The 24,706-nt window shown below is 40.0% G+C and overlaps 1 pseudogene; it reads left to right on the top strand.

The window, feature by feature from the left end:
* The first annotated feature begins 4,098 nt into the window (after positions 1-4,098).
* The window catches only part of LOC102408798, a 141,812-nt pseudogene continuing 121,204 nt past the window's right edge, over positions 4,099-24,706 (top strand).

The following is a 24,706-nucleotide window of genomic DNA, read 5'->3' on the forward strand; positions in this document are numbered from 1 at the left end:
TGTGAGAGTTGGACTGTGAAGAAAGCTGAGCACTGAAGAATTGATGCTTTTGAACTGTGGTGTAGGAGAAGACTCTTGAGAGTCCCTTGGACTGCAAGGAGATCCAACCAGTCCATTCTAAAGATCAGTCTTGGGTGTTTTTTGGAAGGAATGATGCTGAAGCTGAAACTCCAGTACTTTGGCCACCTCATGCGAAGAGTTGACTCATTGGAAAAGACTCTGATGCTGGGAGGGATTGGGGGCAGGAGGAGAAGGGGACGACAGAGGATGAGATGGCTGGATGGCATCACTGACTCGATGGATGTGAGTGTGAGTGAACTCCGGGAGTTGGTGATGGACAGGGAGGCCTGGCGTGCTGCAATTCATGGGGTCGCAAAGAGTTGGACACAACTGAGCAACTGAACTGAACTGAACTGATACAAATTATCCAAATTACTATATAGTACTTGGATAGTAATCTTTGTAGTATTGCTATAAAGAAATAATGACAAAAGTACATGTTTTCATGTTTACTGAATGTTACTGGAAGTTTTTACACATCCATTCTATACATTAAATCAAGAACCACAATGAAATTTTACATTTGACTCCCTTTGTCTAACAAAATTGCTGCTTCTGCTGCTGCAGCTAAGTCGCTTCAGTCGTGTCCGACTCTGTGCGACCCCATAGACGGCAGCCCACCAGGTTCCCCTGTCCCTGGGATTCTCCAGGCAAGAACACTGGAGTGGGTTGCCATTTCCTTCTCCAAACATCTAATTCATAGCAAATTCTTTCTGCTTTCTGTTTGAAATATGTTCAGAATTCCACCATTCTCACTATCTCTATTGACTCCTCATTTCAGCCACCTCAGTCTTAGATAAATTATTGAAATATCTTCCTAACTGGCCTCCTCAGTTTGGCCTTGCCTCCTTGTAGTATTTCTTCAACACAGTAGTCAGAGTGATCTTTTCAAAATATGTCAGATCATGTTGCTTCTCTGCTCAATAGTTTCACAACTTGTGAGAATAAAAGTCAGTCAGAGGTCTACTGTGTCCACACCTCCAACCCCAATCCCTACTACTCTGACCTCATCTTCAACTAATGTCTTCTCCTCTTCTCCCATTCCTGCCACTTTGCATTCCTGGCTGTACAGGCCAAGGATAGAAGTATGTCTCCTTCTAGTTCCAACTCACATGTCAAGAGTGAGAGTTTACTTACTACTCTGTTTACAAAAGGAAACACTCCCACTTTCCCCTCCATGTCCCATATATATTAACTCATCTTTTTCCATAGTGTTTATTAACCAACTGATATATTTCATGAATATATTAATTTATCATCTTCTCCTTTTCTTCTTAAATGCAAATTCCAAGGACAGAAGGGATTTTTTTCTGTTTTATTTACTGCTATATCCCAGTTCACTAGAATATTGTCTGATTATAGCATGAGCTTAATAAACACTCACTGGAATGAATATAAATGAATAAAAAGAATGTGTTTGGGTGGAATATGTTAGATATGGTAATTACACCATAAATGGTAGTTATTATTATAAAAATATTTTTCCCAGGAAAGGTAGACTATACATAATATCCAGGGAATGTACTCTGTATAGAGTCAAAGCTATATTTAAATTCTACTAATAAAGAAAAACTGAACAAGTTGTTTAATTTCAATGAACATTTGTGTTTTTTTCTATTAAATAAATAATTGCCACACCACCTAGATCATATTTTTTGCAAAGTCTTGGATGAAATGACAAGTTTGAAATGTCTGCTATAGTGTTTGATCTAAATCAATAGAGATTTGTTTCCTCTCTGCCTCCTATCCATTCCCTCTTAGTTCTCTTTGACAATTACTTTTTGATGCCTGCCGTGTGTCAGTCATGGTGATTGCTACTGGATGTCAAAATATGAGATACAGTTCTTGCTTTCAAGTGTTTACAGCCCATTGTGAAGAAAACACACATGCAAAAAAAAAAAAAAAAAAGGCCTTCTAAATGATAGAGAAAGTGAAATAATGGTTGTATAAAGGAAAGAAAACCAGCAGTGGAAAGTCACCTGAATTAAGGAGTACCTGAGGTTAAGAGAAGGAAATGGCAACCCACTCCAGTATTCTTGCCTGGAGAATCCCAGGGACGGGGGAGCCTGGTGAGCTGCCGTCTATGGGGTCGCACAGAGTCGGACACGACTGAAGCGACTTAGCAGCAGCAGCAGAGGTTAATCTTTAAGGATAAGTGACATTTATCTAAGCCTCTGAGCTCAGAATGAGGGAATGCTTTCCGGAGGAAGAGAAGAGCATCAGCAAATATACAGAGACCAGAAAGAACACAGTATGTGAGGGAATGTATAACCAGTTGTATAAGGTTTGAGGGCAAGGTACAAACCAGCAATGGCAAAGGAGGAGCATAGGATTGTGGAAGACATACAATATGCAAAGTCCTGTATGTCACACTGTTGTACTTAGATCTTGTCCTGTTGTCAAGGAGGGTGTGTAGGACAGGTATGAGAGTATGGCAGAGCCACATCTGTGCTTTAGAAATATAATTATGCCAAATATATGAAGGAGAATTTCAATAAGTGGCCGGAAAGTGAGGTTTTAAGAGTATGGGGACTTCCCTGGTGGTCCAGAGGTTAAGAATCTGTCTTGCAATGCAGGAGATGAAGGTTTGATCCCTGGTTGGGGAACTAAGATCCCACATGCTATGGAGCAACTAAGCACATGCACTGTGACTACTAAATCCGTGTGCTGAAATGAAAGATCCTGCATGACACAACTAAGACTCGATGTAGCTGAATTAATAAGTAAAATAAATATTAACATAGAGTATGGACTACGGAACCAGAATTCTGTCTCACCAGTTCCACTGTGTTTCTGTCTCACCAGTTCCACTATATCTGTTGATTCCAAACCCACTAATATGTTCATCTTCTGCTAGTAACTTTCACTTACAAGCCTTGCAGCCTTTGAAAAGTTATACACTGTTTCAATTGCTTATTTATACAAAAGATAAATAAGCAAATCAGTATAGGTTCCACCAAGGTGTTATTATGAGTATTAAAGGTGTTAAACTTGTCAATTGTAAGCACATTTAACTAAATATATTAATTACAAATTCAAAATTTGTACAAAAAAAGAAATATAAGCCAAGTCATCCTTTTATTTTATTTTAAAATTTGAAGATTATAGAAGTCTAATTAGGAAGTTGTCATTTTACATTGAGATAACTGTGGTAGTCATGATGGAGAGGAACTGGATTCAGAAGTATTTGTGGAATAAAACTGTCAAAGCTTGGTGAGTGACAGACCAGGCTGTGGAGGGAGTGCAAGGGTGAAGGATCCTGAGACTTCTTAGATAGAGTCCTCAGTTTCTAGTTTGGGTAATTCTGGACATTATTTAATAGAATCTTGGATAAAGGAGAGATATTAATATTACTCGGTTCTATCTATCTTTTCATTCACCAAATATTTAAATAATACCTAATATAAACTAGTACTATGCTAGGAACTGAGAATATAAGAGTAAACAAGGTACATATGATTTCTGCTCTCACAAAGCTTAAATTCTAATGAATGAAGAAAGAAATGAAAGTAAATATCTAATGAATGAAATAAGCATCTAATTACATGATATTCAATTTACAGACATAGTATTATAAAATAAGTTAGAAAAAATGACAGAAAACAGACCATACAACCTAGAGACTGACCTAGTTGTGATGGAGAGGAAGTGTATTCAGAAATACTTGTGAAGTAAAACTGTCAGAGCTTGGTGAGTGATCAGTGTGGTTGTGAAATTTAAAATATCTGGGAAAGAAGCAGATGATGACAAAGTTTATATAAGATGAAGCTAGTTAGACAAGCAGTGGTCAAGTGCATGGGCTTCTTTTTGGCCACTGAATATGTATCTGTATATCTATACACAATATATGTAATGGAAAGCCATTGAAGTGCTTATAAAATACCCAATCCTCTTTGCATATTGAAAATGTCCCTGTAGCATGCAGCATTTCATGTGAAATGGATTAAAGCAGGATAAAGAATGAGTCTAACTGTACGGCTTTTGTAGCAGTTCAAACAGGAGAGAGTGGAAAGTTGGACTACCTTGGTCGTGACGGAGATGCAAAGAAATAGAGAACCTTTAAAGGTGAGAGTATTTTGCAATTGATCAATACGTCACATCTTTCTAATGGCAGGATCTCAGACATATCCTGTCTTAAGATACGTGTTTGGGAGGGTGGAGGGGAGTGTTGGGAGAGTAGAAAGGAGAAACCCGCCTCATATAAAAGTAGGACCACTACTTGTATCTTGCAGACCTGCAGCTCAGGTGTCACAGGCTGCCTCTAGATTCCCACCACTAAGTATCTGACTCTGCCAGTCAAGCATGCCCCTTATATTCTGTGCAGATTTTCCAGGAAGGTGTGCTAACCTTTGTGATCTCTGATATCCTTAGAGCTTGTTTTCCCACTCTATTTGTATCCCCTGAATCCTGTTTCAGGTTCAAATACCTTATGCCTCTCTCTAGCTAGTAAGAAAACTTTTTTCTCTTTCTGGATCCAGTGCTTTTGTAATAATGTATTAGCTGTCTATGGCTCAATAACAAATTCCACTAAAACTTAGTAGCTAAAAATAACACACAGCTATTATCTCCATTTTTGTGGGTCAAGAATCCAGGCAGGCTTACCTACTTTCTCTGATTTAGGTGCCGTGACCAAGCTGCCGTGGGTCTGTGTGTGTGTGTGTGTGTGTGTGAGAGACTCAGTTGTGTCCAATTCTTTGTGACTGCATGGACTATAGCCCGCTAGGCTCCTCTGTCCATGGAATTATCCAGGCAAGAATTCTAGAGTTGGTAGCCATTCTCTCCTCCAGGGGATCGTCCCGACTCAGGGATTGAATCCAGGTCTTCTGCATTGCAGGCAGATTTCTTTACCATCTAAGCCACCAGGGATGCCCCATTTGGATCTATGGTATCATTCAAAAGCTGGACTGGAGAAGGATCTACTTTCAAGCTTACTCATATGGCTGCTGGCAGATTCTGATCCTTTGCTAGCTGTTGTCTAGAGGAAGTCCCCTGTTTATTATTTGGGTCTCATCACAGGATACTTCACAACATAACCAGGCTCATCAGAGCAGGAATGTGAGAAGAGCCAGAAAGAGAGAGAGGTACAGACAAAGAGAGTCTTTACAGTCTAATCTCAGAATTAACATCCCATTGCCATTTATATTCATTTGAAGCAAATAGCCAGATCCAGTTGTGTGTGCTCGGTTGCTCAGTAGTGTCCAATTCAGCGACCTCATAGACTGTAGTTGCCAGGCTCCCTTGTCACTGGGATTCTCCAGGCAAGAATACTGGAGTGGGTTGCCATTTCCTACTCCAAGGAATCTTCCTGACCCAGGGATCGAACCTATGTCTTTTACATACCCTGCTTTGGCAGGTGGATTCTTTACTGCTGGGAAGCCCAATCAAATCTAGCCTGTGCTCAATTTGGGATTACACAAGAGCAGGAGTTTCAGTAGGCTGGTGTCACTGGGTGTCATTTCAAAGCTGCCTATCACAAATGGGATACATTCAGTGTGTCTGGGACTTTGGGTAACACAGTTCCTTATTTTTAGTAGCGATTTTTCCTTCCCAAGCCACACAGGTGTTCTCAGAAAGTCAGATCCCCTTCATATATCCAGGCTCTTTTCTGAATACATGCAGCCTAGCACCTGCCTCCTTGTCCATGGTAATTTTCTCCTGCAGACAGCTCTTGAAGTCTTGCCTTTGCTGTCTCTTCTTAAATCTCTCACAGTAAGTCAAATAAGTCTTTTTAGGTCCAGAGCCCAGTGGTACACAAAGTTCAAGCCTTTTTTTATTAGATTCTTAGATATCAGGCAAATCAGAGGAACTCACCAGAAACTAGTTTAATCTCTAATTATCTTACCATCCTAGAAACTTCAAGTGAACTTCCAAGAAACATCCACTTTTAAAAGTCAATATATCTGATTATCACTTCCACCGCAAATCAAGACAATATGATAATTACTTTTCATCAGACATATTATCATGGAGCAGATGTATTATGGTTTTATAAAGCAGTTCGTGAGTTCAGCAACCTACAGTGCTTGGGCTATTTTTCTCATATTGGTTTAAACAACAGTTTATAAAACGTCAATCTGATTATTATAATTCCCTGATCAAAACTGTTAACCCTTTATTGCTTTTAAGGTGAAGTTTTAACTCTGTGGCACATGGGCTTTCTTATTCAGCCCGCCTCTGCAGTCAAATATAGTTATTTCTCCACAAGCATTCTTCCCTCCAGCCTTTCTGAGCCTGAGTACTGCCTCAAGCCTCTGTGGTCTTGAGGTCTCTGACCATGCAGTTCCCCTGCTCTGTTGTCTCATTCGTCCCCTGCCTCCATCCTTCCAAGCACGGTTCAAGTACACTGTGCTTTAGAGAGCCTTCCTTGATTCTCCACCATGGAGGTCTCCTTGAAAGAGACAACTGCACTCAGCCTCACAGTGCTCAGTTGACTGAAGCCTCCAGATGTCACTCCCTTTAGGATCCATGTCAATTTTTGAACCACGTTGTCATGCTCCAGGATCTGGGTACCCCCAGCCAGTGACTATTATAGCAGTTATTACAAGGACCTCTCTTTTTATCTGAAGCAGGACTCCTTGAAAGGGCAATCTGTACTCAGGAGCTCCCTGTGGAACTAGACATCATTAGCTCTACGTCTTGGTCAGAGGCTCCCCTTGTCATTCCTGCTTTTCCATCTGCCATCTTTCCATGAGTGTTAACCCCCAGTAAAGCACGTAACTCTGTGTCACTCGTGCTTCCCAGCAGACACAATGAACACATCCACTGAGAAGTCAGTGCTTTTCTTCTGTTAATGCACCATACAAAAGTCTTCCATAACACTCATCACTTTGCATTATAGTGAGAAGTGTATGTGTGTCTCTGTCTGTCTCACTCATTATCCTACAGTGTTCTTGGAAGCAGAGCAAGTGTTACTGTTTTTTGTATCACAGAGCTTTGCACAATGACATGGTGTACTATAAGAGCTCAGCAGCATCTTGAGTGATGAAATTGCCACTAGGCCAGACACTGAACCACATTTCCTTTTCTATTGCTTCTATCAGCTAAGGTCTCATCTCTTTCCCAACTGTTATTTCCATTTTTTTTTTTATAACTACTCACACTATTCTATGTCCCAGAGTTTTGCCCTCTACTGTTCTTCCTCTTTGCAAGAGGTTAGATAAAACTCATAATGTAGTGATTGTGTGAAAAGCAGTGTTCATTTTTAGTTTTTTTTTTTTTTTTCAGATGTATAACCTCTAGGTTAGTTTGCTTATTTACTGATCTCAGAGTTGTAATGGTATTATAGGCAAAAACAAGAATTGCTTCCTGGGTTGGGTTGGGAGGGAATTCTTCTTTTGAATAGATTACCACATAACAAATTACCTTAAACCTCAGCAACTTAAAACAACAACAGTTATAATTTCATAGATTCTATGGGTTAGAAATCTGGGCATGACTTACAGGGTCCTCTGACTCCAGTTCACTCATGGGCTGCAGTTGAGGTGTTGGCCGTGCTTGTAGTCACGTCAGGGTTCCACTGGGAGAGGAAATGCTTTCCAGATTGTGTCCATGGTTGTTAAGATTCACTTCTGTGTGTTGTTGGACTGAGGGCCTCAGGGCTTTACTGGCTGTTGCTGTAGGAGGTCACCCTCAGCTCATTGTCACCTGAGTCTTTTCATAAAGCAGCTCATAACATGACAGCTAACTTCATCCAAGTGAGAAGAGCCAGAGGATGTGGAAGCGAGATAAAAAAACATGGTCTTTTGTCACCTAATCTCAGAAGTAACATCTCTTCATGCCTTACTCTATTCATCAGAAGTGAATCATTAAGTCCAGTTTTCACTGAAGGAGGGGTTACACAATGATGTGACTAAAAGTCAAGCTCATTAGGAGCCTACCCCATGTTATCAATAAGCTTTATCAGCACTCTATGATTTCTCTCTTCAGCTCCTCCATAGACACGACTGAGCGACTTTCACATGCACCTGAAATTGTACTAAATATTCAAATTTCCAAAATGAATAAGGACTCACATTTTTAACTACCACCAATTTTTATGTATAATTTTAATTAGCTTCACTTTACAATAGAAGTGACCTTTTAAAACTTATCCTGTAACAGAATTTTTATAGAAAAATAATTAGTCTTTGGTAGAATGTATACTTTGAGAATAATACTATCAGGTTAGTTATGTGTTTGGGTTTTAGAACATGGCAGGATAAATACCCTTGTTTGAAAATGCATTATTGTACCTAATTTTGTTGGTCCTATTAATGTTTTGTTTACACCATTAAACTGGTTGCAATGATTTAGATTCCTGTTTATAATAATGTGTAAACCCAGACATTTATAGTAGGAGCAGTAAAATGAACTAGACTAGTGCAATTTCAAAACAGTTGCAATTTCCTCTCTCTCTTGTAATACTACTGATTGATTGTACATTAGTTTGCATTAAACTTAAAGTCGTATTCCCTCTGAAAATTGCTTTCCTCCCTTACTCTCAAATATATCATAAGTTAATTGTAAAAATACTAAGCACATAGCTATAATATTGAAAACACCTTCTCTAAGGCCAACCAAAATGATGCATGTGGTTCGTAGAAGTCTATCTACTAGATTGTGTATCATGATAAAAGAAAAGCAGCTTGGTGTGACCAAAAGTTATATGGGCTGATTCAAAGAATCATTCTGCCTCTGACACAATAGAAGGAACAGAGGGTATAAAGTAAAGGAGTTAAGATGTGCTATATCAGTAACAGAGTAATAATGAGTTTGGGATTCTAAATATAAACAATCTCATGGTAATTAAGTCCAATGTGAGAGAATAAAAAAGTGAAACTAGTAATATGAAATGTATCTAGGGATAGCCATATAGCTGTTGTTTAGCTAATTTTTAAGCAGATTCTACACATGTATACATAATTTTTGAAAAAAAGTAAATAATTGCATTGTCCAAAATCTAGAAATGTCCAAAATAGAAAAACTATTTAACAGTATATTATGAATTCTTTTCTAGATGTTTGTTAAAACCATGGTGGTTCAAATTTTAATTCATGTTATAAAAGCATCACCTGTGTGAAGTGTTTGCTCTACTGGCCTTTGACTCTAATTCTAAGAGATTTGGGGTTACAGTGTCCCTGGGGAACAAGGAAAGGGCTTATGGGATTCAGCAAATGAAAGATGTTAAGTCTGTAGTCTCCCTGAGGTTATAGAGAAGGATAGCTATAGATTTCAGTCATGAGATTGAAATAGTTTTAAATAGACTTATGTTGATAAGAATCTGTTTATTTCCTTTGCCACAGCGTAGACAAAATTACTACTTCATGGGGCTTCTCTGGTGGATCAGTGGTGAAGGGTCCTGCCAATGTAGGAAACAGGTGTCCGATCCCTGGTCTGGGAAGATCCCGTATGCCATAGGGCAACCAAGCCCGTGCACCAGACTCTGGAGCCTGTGCTCTAGAGCCTGGGAACCCTGATTACTAAGCGCACATGACTGAACCACTGGAGCCTGCATGCCCTGGAGCCCATGCTCAGCAACGAGAAGCCAGCACAATGAGAAGCCTGTGCCCTGCAACTGGAAAGTAGCCCCCACTTGCTGCAACTAAAGAAAAGCCCTCCCAGCAACACAGCCAAAAATAAATAAATAAATAAAAAGATTTTTTAAAAAATTACTACTTCATGGAGAGAGCTGATGGGTGGTAATTTTGTTGGCCACAGAACATTTAACAATCTCTGGAGAAATTTTTGATCTTTCCAATCAGAGAGGCAATTGTCAGTGAATAGTGAGTAGAGGCCAGGGATGCTGCTGAAGGCCCCACAGTGCACAGGAGAGCCCCCTGCAACAAAGAACGACCTGGACTCAAAAAATAGTAATGCTGAGTTTGAGAAATGCTGAACCCGGAAAGAAGTAGAGTCTGAAAGAAGAGGTGGAAAAGGCAGAATGGAAAAAGTGGTGCTTACGTCTCCTCTGCCAGTGTGGGTCAGGGAAGGAAGAGGAAGGAATGAAAGAGTTCCTGGAAAGATCAGCGCACACCTGGGTAAAGAAGAAACTGATTTCTTGTTTTTCAACTGCAGCACAAGAAAGGAAGGTGACATTTATACCCTGGGGAAAAGATGGTGACATCTGGGTGCGAGAGGTATTTAGATAACTCCCCTTAGTTTCCCACAAGTCTGAAGGTAGGGTGAGGAGATACATAATTCCCACAGGCCCAGAGTGAACTATGGAGTCTCAATGGGGAGTGAGGAAAAGGGGGACTCACGGCAGATGAGTGCATGTGCCTTGATGATGGAGAGGGAAGAGGGGCTGAACATGCACCATTGTCTACAGTTCCGAGATACAGACACATTAGCACACAGGCCAGCGGCCAGCTCTGGATTCTGAGGAGATGAGCTGTGGGATCCCTACCACAGTGCTTTTGAGTTAAAATCCTAAAGGAATGAGCCCTCTCCTTTCCCGTTCCAGTACCACACACACTGTGCTAATACCACCACTGAGAACTGGCATGCAGGGATCATGTCCTGAGCATTTAAAATAAGATGGGAGTGACAGAGGGAGAAAAGCCCTTAAGGGGAAAACAATGATACGGAGATGAACTTTTGAGCATCACTGATGTGCTGCTTGTTTTTGTTGTTTAGTCAGTAAGTTGTGTCTGACTCTTTTGCGACCCCATGGACTGTAGCCCACCAGGCTCCTCTGTCCATGGAATATTCCAGGTAAAAATATTGGAGTAGGTTGCCATTTCTTTCTCCAGGGGGTGTTCCTGACCCAAGAACATGTATCCTGCATCTCCTGCAATTGCGGGAGGATTCTTTACCACTGAGCCACCAGGGTAGTCCTCACCGATGTGCTTAATTAGTGGCTAAACTCTTCAGAAGCGTCCTGAAAAATTTTGGGATAGGACTGAATTCACCTGAAAGCTAATACAGTAAGTCATCTGACAGAGGCTGAAAAATTAGTCAAGAAAAATTCCATTTCTTAAACCTCTTATATGGCTTCTTGTAACTATGAAATATCATACCTGTTAAAATACTTCTGGTTTTTTATCTCTTGACATTGAATAGTCTACTGTGAGAGATAGGGCCCTCTAAATAACTGATCATCACCTTCCCTTGGCTTTAGTGTTTCATTCCTAGAAGTTGTATTCTTTAATGATATGGAGGCCACCTGCCAGTGGTTTCCATTTTGGCATCAGCCACCCCTTTTCATCTCGCTAAATCTTATTCACTCTTTTTGTGTCAACTTAAGCCTCTTTTCCACCTGGAACCTTTCCCTGACCACTCCCGATAAGCTTTAAATCCCCTGAAATACATTTTCATAGCACTTAACAAACTTTACTGTAATTCTTTATTAAATTATTCATTTTCGTTGAAGACAAAGTCAGTGTTTATGGCTTGTCATGGAATCTCCAGGGCCTAACATAGCACTTAACACTTCACAGGCACTAACAGGCATAAGTTTATCTAAGTAATTAAATCTGTTGAAATCTGCAGTGACAGTCAAGTTTTACAGCTAATTACAGCCCTTAAAACCTCCCACCCCCATTTCAATGTTCAAGAGCCTTTTTCTGCCACATACATCATTTGTGGAAAGTGTTTGTTTTTAAGATGGTACTTTGAAACTCTGTTGCCTCCTGTTTCTTGGGTGACATAAAGTAAGGCCGTGGCATATAAGAAAGGGAATGAAAAATTGTATATATTTGAGTTAGAAACTCGCAAGGGTGAGATATTGGACTATTTCATAGAACCAAAAACACATAGCAAATATTCAATTGATTTCTTTTGGATGAGGAAGAAAGTGTGGCAAAAGCTTTCAGAGACTGATACAAGCAAGGGTGAGGGTCGGCTCCACTGTTGACCAAGTTTGTGATCTTGGAAGTAACTTATCCAAATGTCTGTTTCTTAATATGCAAAAATTGGCATAACAATATCTACTTGTATGTTTGCCAGTTACATATCTATGTGTATATGTATCTGTGTGTGTATTTTAGCTCAATCTTTGTATCAGATCAAATCAGATCAGTCACTCAGTCGTGTCCGACTCTTTGCGACACCATGAACCGCAGCATGCCAGGCCTCCCTGTCCATCACCAACTCCCAGAGTTCACTGAGACTCACGTCCATAGAGTCAGTGATACCATCCAGCCATCTCATCCTCTGTCGTCCCCTTCTCCTCTTGCCCCCAATCCCTCCCAGCATCAGAGTCTTTTCCAATGAGTCAACTCTTCTCATGAGGTGGCCAAAGTACTGGAGTTTCAGCTTCAGCATCATTCCTTCCAAAGAAATCCCAGGGCTGATCTCCTTCAGAATGGACTGGTTGGATCTCCTTGCAGTCCAAGGGACTCTCAAGAGTCTTCTCCAACACCATGGTTCAAAAGCATCAATTCTTCGGCACTCAGCCTTCTTCACAGTTCAACTCTCACATCCATACATGACCACAGGAAAAACCATAGCCTTGACTAGACGAACTTTTGTTGGCAAAGTAATGTCTCTGCTTTTGAATATGTTATCTAGGTTGTTCATAACTTTCCTTCCAAGGAATAAGCGTCTTTTAATTTCATGGCTGCAGTCACCATCTGCAGTGATTCTAGAGCCCAGAAAAATAAAGTCTGACACTGTTTCCACTGTTTCCCCATCTATTTCCCATGAAGTGATGGGACCAGATGCCATGATCTTTGTTTTCTGAATGTTGAGCTTTAGGCCAACTTTTTCACTCTCCACTTTCACTTTCACCAAGAGGCTTTTTAGTTCCTCTTCCTTTTCTGCCATAGGGGTGGTGTCATCTGCATATCTGAGGTAGTTGATATTTCTCCCGGCAATATTGATTCCAGCTTGTGTTTCTTCCAGTCCAGTGTTTCTCATGATGTACTCTGCATATGAGTTAAATAAACAGGGTGACAATATACAGCCTTGACATACTCCTTTTCCTATTTGGAACCAGTCTTTTGTCCCATGTCCATTTCTAACTGTTGCTTCCTGACCTGCATACAAATTTCTCAAGAGGCAGATCAGGTGGTCTGGTATTCCCATCTCTTTCAGAATTTTCCACAGTTTATTGTGATCCACACAGTCAAAGGCTTTGGCATAGTCAATAAAGCAGAAATAGATGTTTTTCTGGAACTCTCTTGCTTTTTCGATGATCCAGCAGATGTTGGCAATTTGATCTCTGGTTCCTCTGCCTTTTCTAAAACCAACTTGAACATCAGGAAGTTCACGGTTCACATATTGCTGGAGCCTGGCTTGGAGAATTTTGAGCATTACTTTACTAGCATGTGAGATGAGTGCAATTGTGCGGTAGTTTGAGCATTCTTTGGCATTGCCTTTCTTTGGGATTGGAATGAAAACTGACCTTTTCCAGTCCTATGGCCACTGCTGAATCTTCCAAATTTGCTGGCATATTGAGTGCAGCACTTTAACAGCATCATCTTTCAGGATTTGGAATAGCTCAACTGGAATACCATCACCTCCACTAGCTTTGTTCGTAGTGATGCTTTCTAAGGCCCACTTGACTTCACATTCCAGGATGTCTGGCTCTAGGTCAGTGATCACACCAGCGTGATTATCTGGGTCATGAAGATCTCTTTTGTACAGTTCTTCTGTGTATTCTTGCCATATATTCTTAATATCTTCTGCTTCTGTTAGGTCCATACCATTTCTGTCCTTTATCGAGCCCATCTTTGAATGAAATGTTCCTTTGGTATCTCTGATTTTCTTGAAGAGATCTCTAGTCTTTCCCATTCTGTTGTTTTCCTCTATTTCTTTGCATTGATCGCTGAAGAAGGCTTTCTTATCTCTTCTTGCTATTCTTTGGAACTCTGCATTCAGATGCTTATATCTTTTCTTTTCTCCTTTGCTTTTTGCTTCTCTTCTTTTCACAGCTATTTGTAAGGCCTCCCCAGACAGCCATTTTGCTGTTTTGCATTTCTTTTCCATGGGCATGGTCTTGATCCCTGTCTCCTGTACAGTGTCATGAACCTCATTCCATCGTTCATCAGGCACTCTATCTATCAGATCTAGGCTAAGTCATAATCCAGTTCCCCCCATAAAAATGATAAGTGTCTTTAGCTGCTATTTCCAGTCCTGCTCATAAAAGTCAACTGGTCTCTTGTATGACACCTTCAACTGACTAGGAAGGGCCCAGCTGTTCTTTTTTTTTTTTTTTTTTTTTTAATTTAGTCTTCAAGTTGATCAGAGCAGAGACTAATCCAGGTTGTTTCATGCTCTCATATCCTCATAGCGTGTTGTGTTACGAAACATTTACTGGATTCCTGGTGATTAATTACTGTGACTCAACCATTTAATAGTTAGGGCATTTCTTAAAAACAGGGAATTCCCTTTGACAAAACTTGCTAACGAAGGTAAAAAAAAAAAAAAAATACATGTCGTCTCTCTCCTTGATAAGCCAGATCCAGGGACCAAGATCTATAGAATGTCAATGTCTCAGTTTCTCACTTTGCTTGAAGAACTGTTGATGCATGGAGTTAACAGAATGGAAGTACTGGTAGTGATAAAACTGATGACTAAATAGGTGATTTGTCTGACTTTTAATTCTACCATACTGAATTGGAGGAGGAAAAATAGTTACATGGGAACTTGAAATCAATTATTAAGTTAAAAATTCCTTTAGAGTACAAAATTAGTATCCATTTTATGATTAAATTTTGCCATTATATTCCCAGAGCCTCTGGATAAAGTTCCACTTCATAGTTTGATACAGTCATCTGCCTCTTTCCTGTCCCTCCTTCCTGATGCTCATCCCCATTGTGTGCTCTGCTCCAACCATGCCTAAATGCCTGTGACTCTCAAATAAATTATGCCAGTTTACCCCTCTGTGACATAACTCTCCTAAGTAAAGTGTAATCACCCCCACTTACTGTACTTTTCATTTCAACTTCTTTATTCAACAGACATTCATGAAGTGCCTTTTATGTTCCATTTATAGCAGAAGGTGCTTGGGAAATACAACATTAAAGGCAAGACCCTTTTCCTAGAGGGTTTCAGGTATTACCAATGGAGACCTATAGATAAATAACTGTTCAGAGAGGGTGTGGTACGTGCAAGAGAAGTGGATACTGCATGTGGTGGATATAATGGGAAATCACAAAGGGGTGAATAGATTTGGGAAAGGATACAGAGAGGAATAATGATTGAACTCAGTCTTAAGTGAAGATTTGAAGGCAGAGAGAACTGTGCAGGAAAAGTTAGAGTTAGGACCTTTCCTGGTGTCAGGGAAAATATTTGGAGGAACTACAGACATATTGGAATAGGGGTTAAGAGTTACTAGGGTATGTCTGGAGTCCAAGAGGTGAGTCTGGATTCAGACTCTGTGGCTGCATGTCCCATGTGTATATACTCAAATCTTTGAATTTTTTTATCTCTAAAAAGTGGGTAATCATCTTCCACAGTGTCATCAAAATTAATCCAGACAGTATAAAGTACTCATCTTGAACATGTTCAGTTCAGTTCATTTGCTCAGTCATGTACAACTCTTTGTGACCCCATGAGCTGCAGCACGCCAGGCCTTCCTGTCCAACAATAAATCCCAGAGTCTAGCCAAACTCATGTCCATTGGGTTGGTGATGCCATCCAGCCATCTCATCCTCTGTCGTCCCCTTCTCCTCCTGCCCTCAATCTTTCCCAGCATCAAGGTCTTTTCAAATGAGTCAACTCTTCACATGAGGTGGCCAAAGTATTGGAATTTCAGCTTCAACATCAACCCAGGACTGATCTCCTTTAGGATGGATTGGTTGGATCTCCTTGCAGTCCAAGGGACTCTCAAGAGTCTTCTCCAACACCACAGTTCAAAAGCATCAATTCTTCAGCACTCGGCTTTCTTTATAGTCCTACTCTCACATCCATACATGACCACTGGAAAAACCACAGCCTTGACTAGACGGACCTTTGTTGGCAAAGTAATGTCTCTGCATTTTAATAAGCTGTCTAGGTTGGTCATAACTTTCCTTCCAAGGAGAAAGTGTCTTTTAATTTCATGGCTGCAATCACCATCTCCAGTGATTTTGGAGCCCAGAAAAATAAAGTCTGACACTGTTTCCACTGTTTTCCCATCTATTTCCCATGAAATGATGGAACTGGATGCCATGGTCTTAGTTTTCTGAATGTTGAGCTTTAAGCCAACTTTTTCACTCTCCTCTTTCACTTTCATCAAGAGGGTCTTTAGTTCCTCTTCATTTTCTGCCATAAGTGTGGTGTTATCTGCATATCTGAGATTATTGATATTTCTCCCAGCAATCTTGATTCCAGCTTGTGCTTCCTCCAGCCCAGCATTTCTCATGATGTACTCTGCATGTAAGTTAAATAAGCAGAGTGACAATATACAGCCTTGATGTACTCCTTTTCCTATTTGGAACCACTCTGTGGTTTCATGTCCAGTTCTAACTGTTGCTTCCTGACCTGCATACAGATTTCTCAAGAGGCAGATCAGGTGATCTGGTATTCCTATCTCTTTCAGAATTTTCCACCATTTATTGTGATCCACACAGTCAAAGGCTTTGGCATAGTTAATAAAGCAGAAATAGATGATTTTCTAGAACTCTTGCTTTTTCGATGATCCAGCGGATGTTAGCAATTTGATCTCTGGTTCTTCTGCCTTTTCTAAAACCAGCTTGAATATTTGGAAGTTCACAGTTCACGTGCTGCTGTAGCCTGGCATGGAGAATTTTGAGCATTACTTTACTAGTGTATGAGATGAGTGCAATTGTGTGGTAGGCGAGCATTCTTTGGCATTGCCTTTCTTTGGGATTGGAATAAAAACTGACCTTTCCTGTCCTGTGGCCACTGCTGGCATATTGAGTGCAGCACTTTCACAGCATCATCTTTCAGGATTTGAAATAGCTCAACTGGAATTCCGTCACCTCCACTAGCTTTGTTTGTAGTGTGCTTCCTAAGGCCCACTTGACTTCTCATTCCAGGGTGTCTGGCTCTAGGTGAGTGATCACACCATTGCAATTAACTGGGTCATGAAGATCACTTTTGTACAGTTCTTCTGTGTATTCTTGCCACCTCTTCTTAATATCTTATGCTTCTTTCAAGTCCCTACCATTTCTGTCCTTTATTGAGCCCATCTTTGCAAGAAATGTTCCCTTTGTAACTCTAATTTTCTTGAAGAGATTTCCAGTCTTTCCCATTCTATTGTTTTCCTCTATTTCTTTGCATTGATCGCTGAGGAAGGCTTTCTTATCTCTCCTTGCTATTCTTTGGAACTCTGCATTCAGATGCTTATATCTTTCCTTTTCTCCTTTGCTTTCTGCTTCTCTTCTTTTCACAGCTATTTGTAAGGCCTCCCCAGAAAGCCATTTTGCTTTTTTTGCATTTCTTTTCCATGAGAATGGTCTTGATCCCTGTCTCCTGTACAATGTCACAAACCTCATTCCATAGTTCATCAGGCACTCTGTCTATCAGATCTAGTCCCTTAAATCTATTTTTCACTTCTACTGTATAATCATAAAGGATTTGAATTAGGTCATACCTGAATGGTTTAGTGGTTTTCCCCACTTTCTTCAGTTTAAGTCTGAATTTGGTGATAAGGAGTTCATGATCTGAGCCACAGTCGGCTCCTGGTTTTGTTTTTGATGACTTTATAGTTCTTCTCTATCCTTGGCTTCAAAGAATATAATCAATCTGATTTCAGCATTGACCATCTGGTGATGTCCATCTTATTGCAGCTCAGTTATATTACTTTTTATTTATGTTATTATTTTGAAGACTATCATATGGTGTTAAGGGGTCGTATGTGATGACAAATTTAGAAACAGAGAGAGATATTAGTTGGGGCTTCCTGCATGTCTCAGTGGTAAAGAATCAGCCTGCAATGCAGGAGACAAAAAAAGACCCCAATTTGATCCTTAGGTTGGGAAGATCCCCAGGAGGAGGAAATGGCAACCCACTCCAGTATCCTTGCTTAAAAAACCCCGTGGACAGAGGAGCCTGGTGGGCTACAGTCCATAGGGGCACAAAGAGTTGGACATATCTGAATGACTGTGTACAGCACACTGAGGCATTAGTTAGAAGCTCAATATGATGTATGTATGATGGACAAAGTAAGAGCCTTTGGAAGTGTCCACTTTCCCAGACTATGTGAACATGTTAGTTTATATAACAAAAGAGACTTTGAAAAATGTAATTTAACAATCTTGTGATGGAGAGATTCCACTGGCTTATCAGTGGACTCAGTATAATTACAATGGCTTATAAGAGGAAGAAAAGGCAAGAGAGTCAGAATCAGAGGAGATATGATAAGGGAAGCCAAATTCAGGAAGAAAGATAATTTTGAAGATACTACACAGTTGGTTTTGAAGATGGAAAAAGGCACCATGAAGTAAGGAATGCACGTAGCCTCCTCCAAAAGCTGGAAAATGCAAGCAATCATACTGTCCTCCAGATCCTTGTTAAGAATCCTGCTGCTTTGTTGATTTTGGGATTTCTGAACTCAAGGACTGTAACATAAATTTGTGTTCTTTTAAGCCCCTAAGTTTGTGGTAGTTTGTTACAGCAACAATAGAAAACTATTAACATCTATAAATATATTACAGATTTACAGTCTACCCTTTGAAAGTGAAAGTGTTAATCACTAAGTTGTGTCTGACTCTTGGCATCCCCAAGAACTGTAGCCCACCAGGTTCTCCAGGCAAGAATACTGGAGTGGGATGCCATGCCCTCCTCCAGGAGATCTTCCCGACCCAGGGATCAAACCCAGGTTTACTGCATTGCAGGTGGTTTCCTTACTGTCCGAGCCACCAGAGAAGCCTGTACACTCTACCCATTGGTCAGCGGAAGATTATTAAGATCTTGGGAAAGGACTTGTAGCATAATCATAACTATTGCATACCTTATAGCACAAGTTTCTATTTAGAAAAAATTGATGAGCAATATTGAAAATAATGGAAATCAGATAAGAAAACATCTCAGAGTCTAGAGTAAAGAGGGTTAGGTAAATGGAGATATTAAGCAATGGAATCAAGTTTTATGATCTGAGAAACTTTTATAATTCATAAATCTTTGGGCAAATATATAAAATTACAAATGCAAACGTTAGTGAAAAGTGAATACTTCAAATGAGAAAAAAAATCAAACTATTTTCTTTCTTCTTTTTCTTTTCTTAAAAATATTTATTTTATAAAGTGATAACAATTACTACATTTTTAAACAAAATTTTAGAGAAAAAAACATAATATTTTATTAAATGCCCAGCACAAATCTATAATGCTTTCCCCCCTATATTTCTACAGCCTATTTCAAAGCCTTAGAAAAGACTGAGCAAATGAAGTGCCTAAAGTTAAAGCCTCATTAGTTTAACAGCAAATCTGCTCCTAAAGTGAGTAGTATATAGGACTGCAGACTTACTGAACTGAGGGACAAGGAACACGTAGGGGTTATGGTTTGTGTACCTAGATGGATGGTGCTTCCTCTGATGTAGCACTGACAGCATGATAATGACTTTTTAAGTTTACATCTGCCTGGGCTTTTTTTTTAATTTTATTTTATTTTTAAACTTTACATAATTGTATTAGTTTTGCCAAATATCAAAATGAATCCGCCACAGGTATACATGTGTTCCCCACCCTGAACCCTCCTCCCTCCTCCCTCCCCATACCATCCCTCTGGGTCATCCCAGTGCACTAGCCCCAAGCATCCAGTATCGTGCATCGAACCTGGACTGGCAACTCGTTTCATACATGATATTTTACATGTTTCAGTGCCATTCCCCCAAATCTTCCCACCCTCTCCCTCTCCCACAGAGTCCATAAGACTGTTCTATACATCAGTGTCTCTTTTGCTGTCTCGTACACAGGGTTATTGTTACCATCTTTCTAAATTCCATATATGTGCGTTAGTATACTGTATTGGTGTTTTTCTTTCTGGCTAACTTCACTCTGTATACTAGGCTCCAGTTTCATCCACCTCATTAGAACTGATTCAAATGTATTCTTTTTAATGGCTGAGTAATACTCCATTGTGTATATGTACCACAGTGCCGGGAGCTGGCATATTGCATATTGAGTGCATATTGCATATTGAGTGCAGCACTTTCCACAGCATCATCTTTCAGGATCTGGAATAGCTCAACTGGAATTCTATCACTGCCGGGAGCCAGCGTGAGGAACTCTGCCCATGACAAAGGTCATGAGGAAGGAGGCTCGGCATACGCAAAGGCGGGATCGAGCCTCAGGAGTCCCCCTGGAAATTCTCCAGCATCTACCTCCAAAACCAGAGTCTGCCTACTTTCTGCTTTGTGCTTTCACCTACACCTCTGACTTTACGGGGGGCTGTCCCCCATTACCTCTCTCTGAAAAGAGAGTTAGCTTACAGCTCCAGTTAATAATTCTTGGATGTGACAGTGTTTCAACCTACAAACTCCTTTGGAAATCCTCTAGCCTGCCTGAATAGGTTTTTCCGGCCACATGTGATTGTTCAGAGCCTCCCAACTGTGAGAGGCAGGAGATGTTCTAAACTGTCTAAACACAGATTCTTTTGAGTAGTTAAAAGATTGATTAGAAATTGTGTTGGTGAAGGGTTTTTCACTTATTGAGCCAATGTTTGCTGCTAAGTCTCCATACTCCTTACCTACTGTGTCCTTGGCAGTGTATTGATTGATATAATGGGTGTATAGACATGTAAAATGCAGCTTTGTCCAATGCTTTTTTGGAGGCTGGTGCCTGACTTTGGAATAATCACCTTTAGAGAAAAATAAGTTTCTTAAAATGTTAACAGGCCTCCGGGCCAGAAGATGATGTAATTCACCTGAACTTTTGCATATGATAAGTTTGAAAGCCTGGCTTCGATTAGGACCAGGAACTGCTGTCCTTGCATGACTCCACCCCTTCCCCCATTATCCTCTATGCACAACTTAAGGTATAAAAACTACTCTGGAAAATAAAGTGCGGGCCTTGTTCACCAAAACTTGGTCTCCCCATGTCGCTCTCTCTCTCGAATTCTGACTGAGTCTCCATCTGGAGCGCGGAACCTGCCATGCTTGCTAATTATGCCTGGGCTTCTAAGATCCGACCGGGGAGGCCTCAGTGTCTCCTCTCCTTCGGGAGAACGGAAGGACGCCTGCGGCCTACGTAAGTGGTGCAAACTTCTTGTCTTGAAGTTTTATTGGTCTCCCGCGTAAACCAAGCTACTCAGCCTCTTTTCTCCACTGAATTTTCCTACTGAGCTATCCTCATTCTATTACTCTTTATATTTCTGAATAAATAAATAAATAAATAGGTCGACGACGCCGTCCCCGCTTCGAATACCCTGGATCAGCTGGGGCTGGACCCCGGCACCACAGTTTTCTTATCCATTCATCTGCTGATGGGCATCTAGGTTGCTTCCATGTCCTGGCTATTATAAACAGTGCTGCGATGAACATTGGGGTACACGTGTCTCTTTCCCTTCTGGTTTCCTCAGTGTGTATGCCCAGCAGTGGGATTGCTGGGTCGTATGGCAGTTCTATTTCCAGTTTTTTAAGGAATCTCCACACTGTTCTCCATAGTGGCTGTACTAGTTTGCATTCCCACCAACAGTGTAAGAGGGTTCCCTTTTCTCCACACCCTCTCCAGCATTTATTGCTTGTAGACTTTGGGATCGCAGCCATTCTGACTGGTGTGAAATGGTACCTCATAGTGGTTTTGATTTGCATTTCTCTGATAATGAGTGATGTTGAGCATCTTTTCATGTGTTTGTTAGCCATCTGTATGTCTTCTTTGGAGAAATGTCTATTTAGTTCTTTGGCCCATTTTTTGATTGGGTCATTTATTTTTCTGGAGTTGAGCTGTAGGAGTTGCTTGTATATTTTTGAGATTAGTTGTTTGTCAGTTGCTTCATTTGCTATTATTTTCTCCCATTCTGAAGGCTGTCTTTTCACCTTGCTAATAGTTTCCTTTGATGTGCAGAAGCTTTTAAGGTTAATTAGGTCCCATTTGTGGGCTTTTAAAATTTACATCTGGATTTCTGGAGGACACATACTGTATCCTATATGGTAGAGCCTTTGAATGACTAAATATTACAAAATAAGCATCTTTAACTGAAATCCACATACACATTTGCATTTAATGAAGTACAGCTTATGTTTTGTGGCAGCATTATATAAACTAAACCATAAGGTAACTTTACTTAATGTGAATACTTTATATTATGATATGCAGTATAGGCTATAATCTCAGTAAAACTGTTTTACTTGTTCATCACAGAAGTTTTCTATTTGTTTTATAGAAAGCCTCTGAAAATTTTTAAGCAATCCTTCAGCCACAAGAAGTTATGGTTAGAAAACAACTGAGTTCTTTAAATTGTCAGAAAAAAATTAATCAGTTAATCTAAGAAAGAAATGGAAAATTTTATTCAAACCAAACTGAGGATTATAACCCAGAAAAAGCATCTTGGAAAGCTCCAAGAACTGTTCCACACATTAGAAGTCAAGGCACAGTTATATAAGCTTTGTGAGATAGAGGGCTATATATTAAATGATGTATTATTGACATTTTACACAATCCAGCTCTGAACGTCATGGTTAGAAGGATGTTATATGTTAAGATTCTGTCTTGTTGGTGCTAAAAGAATGTTGCTCTTTATGGTTGGGTGGGTATTTCTACGGATGGGCGAGGTTTGGCTCATGCATAATGTTGATCCACAATACAAACTAGAGGGGAGAGAGGAGATCAAGGGGCAGAGAAAAAATTTTTATATTTAAATGTTTTTTATCTTGCCATAGAATATGAACATTATTTCACAGGCATTAGAAAGTTAGCTTTCATTTCAAAAATGTAAAAAAAAAATTACAGTATGTAAAATAATTGAGAACAAAACATTCATTTTTGGCATGATAGACTTGATTGTGAGTTACTTATAATCTTTACTTTCTCTTTAGTTGTTTTAGTAATGTATCAACTTCCAGTTTTACTTTAGACCAAAGTCTAGTATATTATTTTAAGTAAAGAAAAAACTGCCACTCTATTGCAATAAATTTAGTCAGTTCAGATCAGTTCAGTTGCTCCGTAGTGTCCAACACTTTGCAACCCCATTGACTGCAGCATGCCGGACTTCCCTGTCCTGGAGCTTACTTAAACTCTTGTCCATCAAGTCAGTGATGCCATCCAACCATCTCATCTTCTATTGTCTCCTTCTCCCGCCTTCAATGTTTCCCAGTATCAGTGTCTTTTCAAATTAGTTAGTTCTTTGCATCAGGTTGCCAAAATGTTGGTGTTTCTGCTTCAGCATCAATCCTTCCAATGAATATTCAGGAATGATTTCATTTAAGATAGACTGGTTAAATATACTTGCAGTCCAAGGGACTAAGAGTCTTCACCAACAACACATTTCAAAAGCATCAGTTCTTCAGCGCTCAGCTTTCTTTATAGTCCAACTCTCACACCCATACGTGACTACTGGAAAAAATGTAGCTTTGACTAGACAGACCTTTCTTGACAAAGTAATGTCTCTGCTTTTTAATACGCTGTCTAGGTTGATCATAGCTTTCCTTCCAAGGAGGAAATGTCTTTTAATTTCATGGATGCAGTTACCATCTGCAGTGATTTTGGAGCCCCCCAAAATAAATTCTGTCACTGTTAACATTGTTTCCCCATCTATTTGCCATGAAGTGATGGGACCAGATGCCATGATTTAGTTTTCTGAATGTTGAGATTTACGCCTGATTTTTAACTCTCCTCTTTCACTTTCGTCAAGAGGCTCTTTAGTTCTTCACTTTCTGCCATAAGGGTGGTGTCGTCTGCATATCTGAGGTTATTGATATTTCTCCCAGCAATCTTGATTCCAGCTTGTGCTTCATACAGCCCAACATTTCACATGATGTACCCTGCATATAAGTTAAATAAGCAGTGTGACAATATGCAGCTTTGATATACTCCTTTCCCAGTTTGGAACCAGTTTGTTGTTCCTTGCCCAGTTTTAACTGTTGCTTCTTGACCTGCACACAGATTTCTTAGGAGGCAGGTCAGGTGGTCTGGTATTCCCATCTCTTTAAAATTTGACAGTTTATTATGATCCACAGAGTCAAAGACTTTACTTTGTGTAGTCAATATTGACTACTTAGTGTAGTCAATAAAGCAGGAGTAGATGTTTTTCTGGAACTTTCTTTTCTTCTCCTGATGATCCAGTGGATGTTGGAAATTTGATTTCTGGTTCCTCTGCCTTTTCTAAATCCAGCTTGATCATGTGGAAGTTCACGGTTCACATAATGTTGAAGCCTGGCTGAGAGAATTTTGAGCATTACTTTGCCAGTGTGTGAGATGAGTGCAATTGTTCAGTATTTTGACCATTCTTTGGCATTGCCTTTCTTTGGGATTGAAATGAAAACTGACCTTTTCCAGTCCTGTGGCCACTACTGAGTTTTCCAAGTCTGCTGTCATATTGAGTATAGCACTTTCACAGCATCATCTTTTAGGATTAAAAATAGTTCAACTGGAATTCCATCACCTCCACTAGCTTTGTTCGTAGTGATGCTTCCTAAGGCCCACTTGACTTCACATTCCAGGATACCTGGCTCTAGGTAAGTGATCACACCATTGTGCTTATCTGGGTCATGGAGATCTTTTTTGTATAGTTCTTCTGTGTATTCTTGCCACCTCTTCTTAATATCTTCTGCTTCTGTTAGGTCCATACCATTTCTGTCCTTTATTGTGCCCTTCTTTGTATGAAATGTTCCCTTGGTATC

The sequence above is a fragment of the Bubalus bubalis genome, chromosome 2 (genome assembly GCF_019923935.1).
Source record: "Bubalus bubalis isolate 160015118507 breed Murrah chromosome 2, NDDB_SH_1, whole genome shotgun sequence".
Taxonomy (NCBI): domain Eukaryota; kingdom Metazoa; phylum Chordata; class Mammalia; order Artiodactyla; family Bovidae; genus Bubalus; species Bubalus bubalis.